Raw genomic sequence first — 12,435 nt, 5'->3', positions numbered from 1 at the left:
ATATCTTTGAAAATAAGAAATCCTGGCTGCATGCGTGATCTTTCCTCAGCTTAAAAAACAGCCTATTCATCATGCTATGGACTGTTTTTACAGTCCTGTATACCAGAGACCACCCACAGGATGTAATCATTCCTCTTGACCACTCACAGGTCATTTTGTGAGTAAGGACATCAACACATGGTTGCACTCCCCCCCCCCACAACCACATGGTCAATTGGATATGCGGCAGCCATCTTTAAATACATGGGATCAAAAGTTCACTAAGCCACCTGTGGGTGAGAGATAATATTACACATGTATGGGAACATTTGTCATGAATCAGTTAAAAATACCCACAACTGATACAATCCACCTGTTGATCCCATACATAGGCAATAATTACAATTCATAGATTTCTTCTTCTCGTAGGGGCCTAGCTTTCCTCAATGCTTTTTTCCCTTTATACATCACGCACATCACACAATTCATAGTTACAAAAATATGCCTACAACATGCACAAGCTAATTATCTTAAGCATGCACAATGTGTATGCAATAATAATCCTAAACAGTTTCTCAACTTCTTATTATGGAGATAGACTGCTTTCTCCAAAATCCTCAGATCAAATCTAAAGCAAACATGTTGTTCCTTTTGTGTTCTATAAACAACTCTCCTTTGTCTGAACACATGCTTGTTTCAAAAACACTACTTCCCCATACTTCTTGTTCCCCTGTTTAGCTCCTAAACCAATTGGACTGGTTTATTTGCATATCAATGGCAAGTGGGGGGGGGGGGGGGGGGCTAGCTTCCTAACACAGAATCTTACAAAAGCATTTGCTATAAAATCATCAAATATCTATAGCAACAAATTCCACCTCTTGATTTTAAAGAATTCTCAATAGCGAACATTCCAGATGAGTAGAGTCCCATGTCCCCCTTCCTTGTCCTCATGGTCATAAGGAAATGCTCAGATGAAAGTCTACTCCAATTCAGCCAGCATCAGGAAATCATCCGCATCTTCCTCGGGCTCTTATCCGATCTTCTGGTCTGCCTCATCCTATCTGGCTTGGTCATCTGCTCTGCCTGCTCCACCTCTCGATGCTCAGTACCTTAAAAGAGTAGGAGACAGAGCAGATTATATGTTCCTTCCACCTGTACCAAAAAACATATCTCACTGCTCACATTTCTCAATCTGCCCATTTGTAAACTGCAAAACTGTTGTAGAATGCCCACTGTCAGCCACCCATAGGCCCTGTGCCAGCCAGCCACCCACAGGCCCTGTGCCAGCCAGCCAGTCACCCACAGGCCCTGTGCCAGACAGCCACCCACAACAGGGTGCCAGACAGCCAGCCACCCACAGACAGAGTGCCATACAGCCAGCCACCCACAGGCCCTGTACCAGCCACCCACAGGCCCTGTACTAGCCAGCCACCCACAGCCCCTGTGCCAGCCACCCACCCACCACAGGGTGCCAGCCAGCCAGCCACCCACCACAGGTAGCCAGCCAGCCACCCACCACAGGGTGCCAGCCAGCCACCAACCACAGGGTGCCAGCCAGCCACCATAGGGTGCCAGTCAGCCAGCCACCCACCCACCACAGGATGCTAGTCACCCACCACAAGGGTGCCAGCAAGCCAGCCATTAAGCATTAAACTAAAATGAACATGTTCAGTACCAGATTTGTGTCAAAAATTGTCTTTATTTTTCAAAACTTTAAATGTACAAAATATCAGCCCATATTGGCCGATACCGATACGTTGTTACCAAAATATTGGTATCGGTATCGGCCCTGAAAAAACCATATCGGTCTATCCCTAGTAGGAATCCTATCTATTTCCTCTCTAGCGCTAAGTAAATCAGTCCATATGTGTCTCCTGGAGACCATAGGCCTTATCTTCCTTGTATCTGACTCAATTTGGCCATAGCTGATCCCACATATGGGAAGTAACAGTGCCACATGTCCTACTTTTGCTTACAAGCTTAGGGCCTTTGTCCTTTGTTAGGGCATCATTAAGGATGTTTATGAGGGCTGCACACCGCTCATTCAAATCTTCAGCTCTGCCTACAGAGGTTTGAACACACTTCAAAGCCACTGAAGGTTTAACTTTAAATGCCCTAATTCCTAAATCATTCACCTTGCTTGCACTGTCTTCCAAACACTCGGTCACCACTGCAAGCTGTTCCTTGAGCTCAGTTTGTGTATACCCCTTTACCACTTTATTTACTTCATCACGAGCAGCATCCCGCAAACTATTCTCTACACCATGCTCACAATTTATTTTCCTTTTTCTCTGTTGTGTGATTTTTGGACGTGCCTGACACTCATCCAGATCATCACTATCATCAGAATAGGACACATACTCATCATCTGAAGACTGGAGCGTGTCTACAGTATTCCATGTAGGATCTGCAATCATCGCTCTCACTTCTACACATTTCCTCTACTCGACTTGCATTAGTTTGCATACATTCTTTAGTCATAACCAACATATCTTTCACTTCCTGGAACTTCTTCTCAAGCTCTTCATTCTTCTGCACCTCGCGGCAAAGGGCCTGCATGACTAACCACCCAGTAGTGGCAGCAGCTTTTTGCTCCTTCTTAGAATATACACTCAAATATATAAGCAAAACCTGCGTACCAAGTTTAGTACCTAGGTCTGGATAGATTGGAGCAACATATTTAATCAGTTCCTCTGCAATGGGTTTCCAGTACCCAGAACAGACCCATGTTGGAATCGCTCCATACTTAGAAGCTGATTCCTTCCCTCCCGCTCTATTGCTTTTTTAAAACAGAGTATGCCTCTCTACTCTCAGGGGGAACACAAATGCAAAAACAACAATCACAATCTTTATGTATTTTCCTGGCTCAAAGTGACTGTGCTAACGGCTTATTTACTAAACTGCTGACTCTAGCAGCAATTCAATGAATAATACTCATACACCCTCTATAACACAATATTTCATCCAAATATTCTATATTTAGTGACCATGCAGTATCTTGCCGACTACGCCAGTTGTAACAAAGGTGGGAACAACAAAATTTGTAATGAAGGTATACTGGACAGCCACTGAAATATATAGTGAATTTTTAAAATGAACAGACACACCAAGAGCAGTTTTGATAAAAAGCATAAAACAAAACTTTACTGTACATCAAAATACATAAAGCTTATTACACAAAAAATGTACCATAAACATTACACAAAATACCACGACTTAAACATACACTCCTATTCCCAATTTCCCAAAATATCAAATAATACTTAGCTCTGTTAGTTGAATGTCAACAGCTTACACTGGATAGCTGGAGGAACAGGACAATAAGAAATCCTGGCTGCATGCTTGGTCTTTCCACAGCTCCAAAAAACAGCCTATTTCTCATGCTATGGACTCTTTTATAGTCCTGTATACCAGAGACCACCCACAGGATGTAATCATTCCTCTTGACCACTCACAGGTCTTTTTGTGAGTGAGGTCATCAACACATGGTTGCACTCCCCCCCCCCCCACAACTACATGGTTAACCACTTAAGCCCTGACAAGGGACTATTTTGCGATTCGGCACTGCATGACTTTAACGGACAATTGCGCGGTCGTGCAACGCTGTACCCAAATTAAATTGACGTCCTTTTTTTCCCACAAACAGAGCTTTCTTTTGGTGGTATTTGATCACCTGTGCGATTTTTTTGATCATGTGCTATAAACAAAAAAAGAGCGACAACTTTGCAAAAATAACAATATTTTTCACATTTTTTATATGAAATTCCCCAAAAAAATGTAAAAATCTAAATTTTTTAACATTTTAGGCCAATTTGTTTTCTGCTACATATGTTTGGTAAAAAAAAAATCGCAAAAAGCGTATTTTGATTGGTTTGCGCAAAGGTTATTGCGTTTACTAACTAAGGGAAAGATTTTTGTCATTTTTGTTGTTTTTTTTTAACGAGTAATGGCGGCAATCTGTGTTTTTTTTGCGGGACTGCGACATTGCGGCAGACAGATCGGACCCTTGACTGACATTTTTGACACTTTTGGGGGTACCAGTGACATTACTACAGTAATTAGTGCTATACATATGCACTGTTACTGTAAAAATGACACTGGCAGGGAAGGGGTTAACTTTATTTGAGAAGGAGGGGTTAAGTGTGTCCCTAGGGGCGTGATTCTTACTGTTATTGGATGTGGCTGTGTGTGTAACTGCAGAGAAATATGATCCTGCATAGCAGGACCGTATGATCTCTGCACTTACACAGGGGAGAATGACAGGCGGCTTTATTTACATTAGCCGCGTGCCTTTCTCCCGCTGTACCGGACGATCGCAAGTGAGCGGCAGACATCGGGTCCGCCGCTCACATGCGCAGGGGGGTCAGTGAACGAGCGGGAGTGGGAGCGCGCCTCCAGTGGCGCGCGCTCGCCCCCTAGAGCCTCACAGGCTAGCGACGTAGTACTATGTCGCTTTGCCTGTGAGGGGCTGACTGCCGACGTAAATAGTCGTGCGGCGGTCGGCAAGAGGTTAATTGGATATGCGGCAGCCATCTTTAAATACACAAAATCAAAAGTTCACTGAACCACCTGTGGGTGAAAGATATTATTACACATGTATGGGAAAATTGGTCATGAATCCGTTAAAAATACCCACAACTGATACAACCAGAAAAACAGGTTATGCATAACTGGGCTAAGATATGACACTTCTAGATCCCATATTTATAGACTGCCTATAATCTAAAACCAGATTCAAAACACGATGGAGCTAGACAAACTATTAGCCACAAAAGGAGCACCACGTGAGAATGCATATCTTCACTAATTTATTATAATGGAGATTCCACATTAGAATAAGGAAGGACCCAGGGTATTTACAACTGTCTATCCACTTTTATAGCTGCTTGAAGCCACAGTTGTTCTTAATGTCTCTGCATCAAAAGCATGCAGGCCTCATGCAAAAATCATGCAGCTCTGAGATCCTGGCACCAGAAGAAAGAGCTTAAAGTAGAACTATAGTGTGGCACTGCCCCCTTGAGGATTTCTGAATTCTTCACCTTTTTGGGTCCCTCTGGTTTACCGTTAGCAACCGCATGCACAAACTTAACACTTTACTTCTCGGCTCAGTCAATGATCAGTCTAGGGGTTGTGGTTGTTTTTTTGTTGTTTTATTTTAAATGGGGGTGGGAGAAGGGATAGAGTGGGATACTCCAGACATGAACTATTCACAGTTGATAAGGGCTCTTATCTGAAGATGCAGCAAAGCCGCAGATTCACTTTGCCACTAGATGAATTTAAGGTAAAGTCTCTGTCATGAAATTTTATTGAGACACTATCTTCAGGGTACTCGCCTAGCATTCCACCAGCTGACACCCGTCCTCTGACTACTCTACCCTGGGGGTGGCCCCTCACAGGTCAGGCCCTCAGTCACGATCCCCTGTAGTCACGATACGGTTTTTCCAGGTTCTCCAGTGTCTCAACCCCTCTAGTTAGTTCTCCTGGACCTCTGGGTTCAGCTCCTTCCTTCTGGTTCACCGGGCCGACTACCTGTTACCACATGCCACCACTGCAGAGGAGGAGACAGCCGTCACCCTCCCCTTGAGACTCTGCTCACCAGCCAAAGACCCCGAGCACATGTGCTTCTGGCTTTTATACCACACCCCACAATTCAGAGATGCAGGGGCTGTGGGCATGGTGCAGGAGATGCAGGGGCCGCGGGCATGGTGCAGGAGATGCAGAGGCCGTGGGCATGGTGCAGGAGATGCAGAGGCTGTGAACATGATGCAGGGGCTGCTGGCACGGTGCAGGAGATACAGGGGCTGCGGGCATGGTGCAGGATATGCAGGGGCCGCAGGCATGGTACAGGGACTGCAGGCATGGTGCAGTGGCTGCGGGCATGGTGCAGGGGCTGCGGGCATGGTGCAGGAGATGCAGGGGGTGCTTTAAAGTAGGAGTAAAGTCCCTAGGCTTACCTATAGGTACAGTAAATACACAGTTGCCAACATTTGAAAACATTTTCCAGGGACACTTTGCAGCACAGCTATCAATTACTTACCACACCAACTTCCCTGAAGCTCCACCCACTCTGCATAATTATTTTTGCCTACTTATATAGAGAGAATTACAGGAAATTAAAAAGGGAATTTCAAACCTAAGGCCAAAGTAGCAGAGTTGGAATAATTCTGCCATTCAGCTGCACTACTTCTGCGTAACATTTACGTGCAGCCCGATAAACGGGCGCTTCCAGGGACAATGTAAATTACCTGGGACAGGCTCCTATTTGCTGGGACTGTCCCTGAAAAAAACAGGACAGTTGGCAAGTATGTAAATATCTCCTAAACGTACACTGGCGCATGTGGTCTGAAGGAATGGCATACCCGTGCCTTTTTTTCAGAGCTTAATGCCGTAAACAGCGACTTACCCACGCACGTCCGTTAATGAGATCCTAGCGGCTTGGCCCTACATACCCACGAACCCGGAACGAAGACCTGATAAAGATGGTAGCCCCTACAGCGGTGACATCACACCACTGGAGGGCTTAGTTGTGGTGCATAATAGCACATTATGACTCAAACTGCCCAGGGCCCATTTTTTTCTTTTTTTTGGAGCGGTTTACTACCGCTTTAATGCATCCTTTGCTATAGGGTGCAAAATGCCCTACTATCTGTCCCAACAACCCTCATCCCCAAACCCGTGCTGCAGCACTGCTCCTCTCACTTTTTTTCTTTAGGTGGTGGGGCACTGTGAGGTGGGGGAGGCGCCATAAGAAGATTGGGGGCAGGGGATTTGTATTGGAAGGGGGAATTTGGGGGGTTGACAGGAGGTAAGTATTGTTCTAGGAGGGGACATTGGGGGGGGGGGAGTTGCTAAGAGTGGTGATTTAGGGGGATTTGTGTTGGGAGGTGGGATGGGGGTAGAAGATATGTGCTAGGAGGGGGGATTTGAAGGGTACATGATTTGTGCTAGGAGGGGTATGTTTTTTATTTATGTTTTTAGTTGGGGGGGGGGGACATTTGAGCTGGGGGGATTTGGAGGATGTGGGGACAAAGATTTGTGCTGAGAGGGGGATTTCAGCAGGGGGGAGGATTTGTACTGGGAGGAGGGGTAATTCACTTTTTTTTAAACCAAAACCAATTGGCATTTAGTATCACTTTAAGTAATAATACACATGCCTCTTGTATTTAAATAGTATTTGCTTATCCTGGAGTTCAGCTATAGCCGGTTCACACATAGGCGATGACAGACATCGCATGTGATTCGGAGCGCACTGCTCTGCAAATCTCATGCGATGTCTGTGTGATGCAAATTCCGCCATACAGATTGTATGGCTAAATTCGCATCGCATTCGGACCAAACTCACACAGGACCCTTTTTTGGGTCCGCACCAGAATCGGATCGCATGGGTGTTGACACCTATGCAATCTGATTCATGTCCGAACTGACAGTTCGCACTGCGATATGTGAACAGATCTGAGGGTGCCGTTAACTTTGTATTGACACCCCCAGCGATTGGCATATGGCAGTGTGAACTGCCTGCGAGTTGAGTGCGATGCGGGAACCTGCATGGGACAGAAGAATGCATTTTTCCATTCAAAACAATAAATCGATATAATCTACAAATAAAAGAGACTCAGACAAATATTAATGGCGAAGAAATGGCCGCGGCACTTTATTGGTTTAATATAAATAAATAAAATTCATTAAATCCAGAAAAACATCAAATAAATAAATAATTAAATAAATGAATAGCATATATAGCTTAGTCAAAGGACTCAAGCAAAATATAATTAAAAGTCATTATAAACAAAAGTCCCCCCCCCTTGCATCAAGGGTGACAAACCCCATAAAAGTGCCTGCGACAGGGTGGGAGGGAGGGGAGCTCGCCAATGGTTCAGTCAGCTGTGAAGACCCTCTGACTGAACTCCCCCTTTTATAGGAGAGCCCAGAAGCTTCTGGAAAGGCACGTATACTGTCCTAGCCTTCCCGCCATAACTATACGTTATCTTCTTAAAGGGGCAATGACCTATTTTACCTCAAGTAAAATATGCACAAAATCTTATTTATTTATTTAATTTTTCTTTTTTATAATATCCTCTTGCCGACCGCCCACCATAGTATTACTGCGGCAGGGCGGCTCGGCTGCGCAAAATCACGTAGTACTACATTATTTCGTGCACGAGGCCTCGGCGGCGTGCGCGCGCCGAGGGAGCCGCGCTCCTGCTGTGTTTAGACACAGCGGGAGGCGAGCCACGGGAGGAGCGGCGGCGATTGCCGCCGGCCTCCCACGATCATCAGTGAAACTGACAGAAGACCCGACTGCTCATGTAAACAATGCAGGCGAGTCTCCTGTGACACAGGCAGGGAGAGATCAGGAGTTTCAGCTAAGCTGATACCCCTATCTCTCTGTGCCTGTCATAGAACCTCCCCACACAGTCAGTAAGCATATTTTGGTAAACATTAACCCCTTTGATCACCCCCAGTGTTAACCCCTTCCATGCCAGTGTAATTTATACAGTAACAGTGCATATTATTTATCACTGATTACTGTATTAGTGTCACTGGTCCCCAAAAAGGGTCAGAAATGTCAGTTAGGGGCCCGATCTGTCACAGTCACAGTCCCGCTAAAAATCGCTGATCGCCGCCATTACTAATAAAAACAAAAAAATACATAAAAATTCCTACAATCTATCTGTAGTTTGTAAATGCTATAACTTTTGTGCAAACCAATTAAAATACACCTTTTGGGATTTTTTTTTTTTACCAAAAACAGATACACGTTATCTTCTTAAAGGGGCAACAACTTCATTTACCTCAAGTAAAATATGCACAGATTTTTTTTTATTTTTTAGAATACAGTAAACCCCCCTCCATTGGGGGGGTTACGTTCCGGACTCAGCCGCGAAAAGTGAAAATCCGCGAAATAGAAAAACCCTATTAAAATGCATTGTAGGCATGTTTTTTTTTACTGTCACTGTACGTGTAAAAGCATTTTAAGGTCTTTAAACACACTTTTAAAACAATAGAAACTGATTTAAACACATAAAAGATACTGAGACATAGCAAGAGCTATGGAAAACACAAAAATATTTCATTTTGAATGATTTATATAGTAAAATAACATTACAAAAAAAAATGCAATATACCGGGACCGCAAAAACTGAACCGCGATGGAGCGGGGGTTTACTGTATATACTAAATGTATTTCTTGGGATCCACTGTCCCATGTGCGTGGGCCCTAAATCTGTGCCCCCTTTCCAGTGGATTTGCAGGGTTTCCGTGTCGCATATGTGTGAACCAGGACTTAAAATTATACATTTGTGGTTTATGTGCGACTCTTGATAAACAACCTAATCAAGAAAATGAACATTTCCAGAGAAAATTTCAGATGCGGCTAATCGTGAATTTCTGGGAGTTTCCCTGACAATAAAGGACAGTTGACAGCTATGCTAAATCAAAAGCTAGGGGATGCCCATATTATATTACATTATGTAAGCGCCTCTTATTTTCCCGTGATACTTTTTTAAATCTAAATCTCCTACTTTTAACTATGTGATAAACTCACCACTGTTGCCACATGTTATTAGAAGATTGCACAATGAATTAATGTCTATCATTGTTCATACATGCCCATTTAGAGTAAAGTGAAACTGAAAATGATTTATACAGTCTACAGTTGTCTGCTTATACACATTCAGCTTATTGCATTCATGGGAGCTTCGTCTCTACACTAGCCGTTGTTACCTGCTTGAAGATATTTGGTTGTAAAAAGGGGGATTTTGTCTTATTTTTACCATTTATGGATTATTTATTGCCACCTGTCACTTTTACTCTGCCATTCCTTATTGCAGAAGATCACGCCCCTACCCTCCAAAAGGGGTTTTCCACATGCTATTTACTTTCTTTTTTGTATCTAAGGTAGGCACGCTTGGGAAGATAAAGACATGCTTCGCAGATCTCGCAAAAAACGGAAATTTTAACGGTAAGTAGTTCATTTTGTGCAATCGCTTCTGTACAATTACTTTAATGCATAGGATTTTAGCATAGGCAGTTGGAGCTGTTTTCAACTGTTCTCATCACAAAAATTCTGACAAAGTATCTTACATGTGCACGCAAAGTCCCATATATATTTGCATATGTATATATGTATATATATATATATGCATTATTTGGGGCCTGAAATGTGACCTTTCAAGGGCCGCACAGGATAATATATCTTACCATCAGTGTGAATAAAAGCCTTTTTAGCCTATTTCTCCCTACCCCAATCCCCAACTCCCCGCCAACCACATCATCTTTTACCTTTTCATTCCTTGTTATACATGTTTGATATCTATTGCAGGAAACGGAATAGTTTAATCACTTCTGGACTGGAAGGTTTTAACCCCTTAATGACCAGGCCATTTATTGTGATTCAGCACTGTGTTACTATTACTGATAATTGCACGGTCGTGCGACACTGCACCCAAATAAAATTAGCCACTTCCATACCGGCAATTTCTGCCACTCCGCTCCTACATGTAAAAATCATATTTTTTTTGCTAGCAAATTACTCGGAACCCCCAAACATTATATAAATATGATTTTTACATGTAGGAGCGGAGTGCCAGAAATTGCCGGTATGGAAGTGGTTAATTTTATTTGGGTGCAGTGTCGCACGACCGTGCAATTATTAGTAAAAGTAACACAGTGCCGAATCACAATAAATGGCCTGGTGTTTAAAAAATTTTTGCGCAAATACCGTGTGACATAAAAAGTTGCAATGACCGCCATTTTTCCCTCTAGGGTCTCTGTTAAAAAAAATATATATATCTATATATATATATATTTATATATATATACTGTATATATAATGTTTGGGGGTTCCGAGTAATTTGCTAGCAAAAAAATATGATTTTTACATGTAGGAGCGGAGTGCCAGAAATTGCCGGTATGGAAGTGGTTAATTTTATGTGGGTGCAGTGTCGCACGACCGTGCAATTATCAGTAAAAGTAACACAGTGCCGAATCACAATAAATGGCTTGGTGTTTGAAAAATTTCTGCGCAAATATCGTGTGACATAAAAAGTTGCAATGACCGCCATTTTTTTACTTAGGATCTCTGTTAAAAAAAAAAATATATCTATAAATCTATATATATATATATATATATATATATATATATATATTTTTTTTTTTTTTTTTTTTGCTAGCAAATTACTCGGAACCCCCAAACATTATATATATATATATATATATATATATATATATATATATATATATATATATTTATAGAGATATATATTTTTTTTAACAGTGACCCTAGGTAAAAAAATGGCGGTCATTGCAACTTTTTATGTCACACGGTATTTGCGCAGAAATTTTTCAAACACGTTTTTTTTGGGGAAAAAAAACAGTTTTGTGAATTTAAAGAAAAAAACACTAAAGTTAGCCAAATGTTTTTGTATAATGTTAAAGGTGATGTTACGCCGAGTAAATAGATACCTAACATGTCACGCTTAAAAATTGCGCACACTCGTGGAATGACGCCAAACTACGGTACCTAAAAACCTCTATAGGCGACGCTTTAAAATTTGTTACAGGTTACCAGTTTAGAGTTACAGTGGAGGTCTTGGGTTAGAATTGTTGCTCTTGCTCTAACGTTTGCGCGGATACCTCACATGTATGGATTGCGCATCATTTACATATGTGGCTGTGACGTACGCATGTGTTTGCTTCTGCGTGCAAGCACGTGGAGACGGGGGCACTTTATATTAAATTTTTTATTTGTTATTGCTTATTTTATTTTTATTTTATTTTTTTTTACACTTTCCCTTTAATTTTTATTTTTTTTTATCACTTTTATATTTCTGTTACAAGGAATGTAAACATCCCTTGTAATAGGAATAGTGAATGACAGGTCCTCTTTATGGCAAGATCTGGGGTCAAAAAGATCTCTCCTACAGGCTAGAAAGCCTGAAAAAAAAAAAAAAAAAAAAAAAAAAAAGACCTCAGCTGAATCTCGAGATCAGTGCAGTATTAAAACTGCCAGGCCGGGCGTGACGTGATGACGTCACACCCGGGCCTCCGAGAGTCATAGAGACTGCCGGGGACCGTCTGGTCCTTATAGTCTCTATGGTACACTTCCGCCAGCGGCCAATTCCTTCTCCGGCTCGCCGATCACACGGGCGAGCTGGTAGAAGCACCGGAGAGCCTGTAAGAACGATCAAGCGGCTGAACAGCCCCTATGATTGTTCTTTTGGTGAAGGGAATCGCCGGTGGAAAAAAAATATTTTTGAATGATGACTGCAACTGCAGGCATTATTCAGATATGCCCACTTAACCACTTTACCACCGGAGGATTTTGCTGTCTTACGTCCAGGCCACTTTTTGCGATTCGGCGCTGTGCGACTTTAACTGACAATTGCGCGGTCGTGCGACGCCGTACCCAAACGAAATTTACGTCCTTTTTTTTCCCACAAACAGAGCTTTCTTTTG

General features: G+C 42.6%; 1 protein-coding gene across 3 annotated transcripts in view; it reads left to right on the top strand.

Moving 5' to 3' along the window:
- NLRC5 (NLR family CARD domain containing 5) overlaps nt 1-12,435 on the top strand; it is a 314,671-nt gene that overhangs the window by 62,605 nt on the left and 239,631 nt on the right. For 2 of the 3 annotated variants that reach the window (XM_082270130.1, XM_082270128.1), the window contains exon 1: nt 9,753-9,940. The gene's annotated coding sequence lies outside the window, so the exon portion shown is untranslated. Of the gene's footprint in view, nt 1-9,752; nt 9,941-12,435 lie in introns of those variants that run through there. The other variant, XM_082270129.1, reaches the window with a different exon arrangement.

The sequence above is a fragment of the Pelophylax lessonae genome (assembly GCF_965119305.1).
Source record: "Pelophylax lessonae genome assembly, chromosome: 10".
NCBI classification, from domain to species: Eukaryota; Metazoa; Chordata; class Amphibia; order Anura; family Ranidae; genus Pelophylax; species Pelophylax lessonae.
Note: the sequence above shows the minus strand (reverse complement) of the source record. Positions and strands in the feature narration are given on the sequence as shown.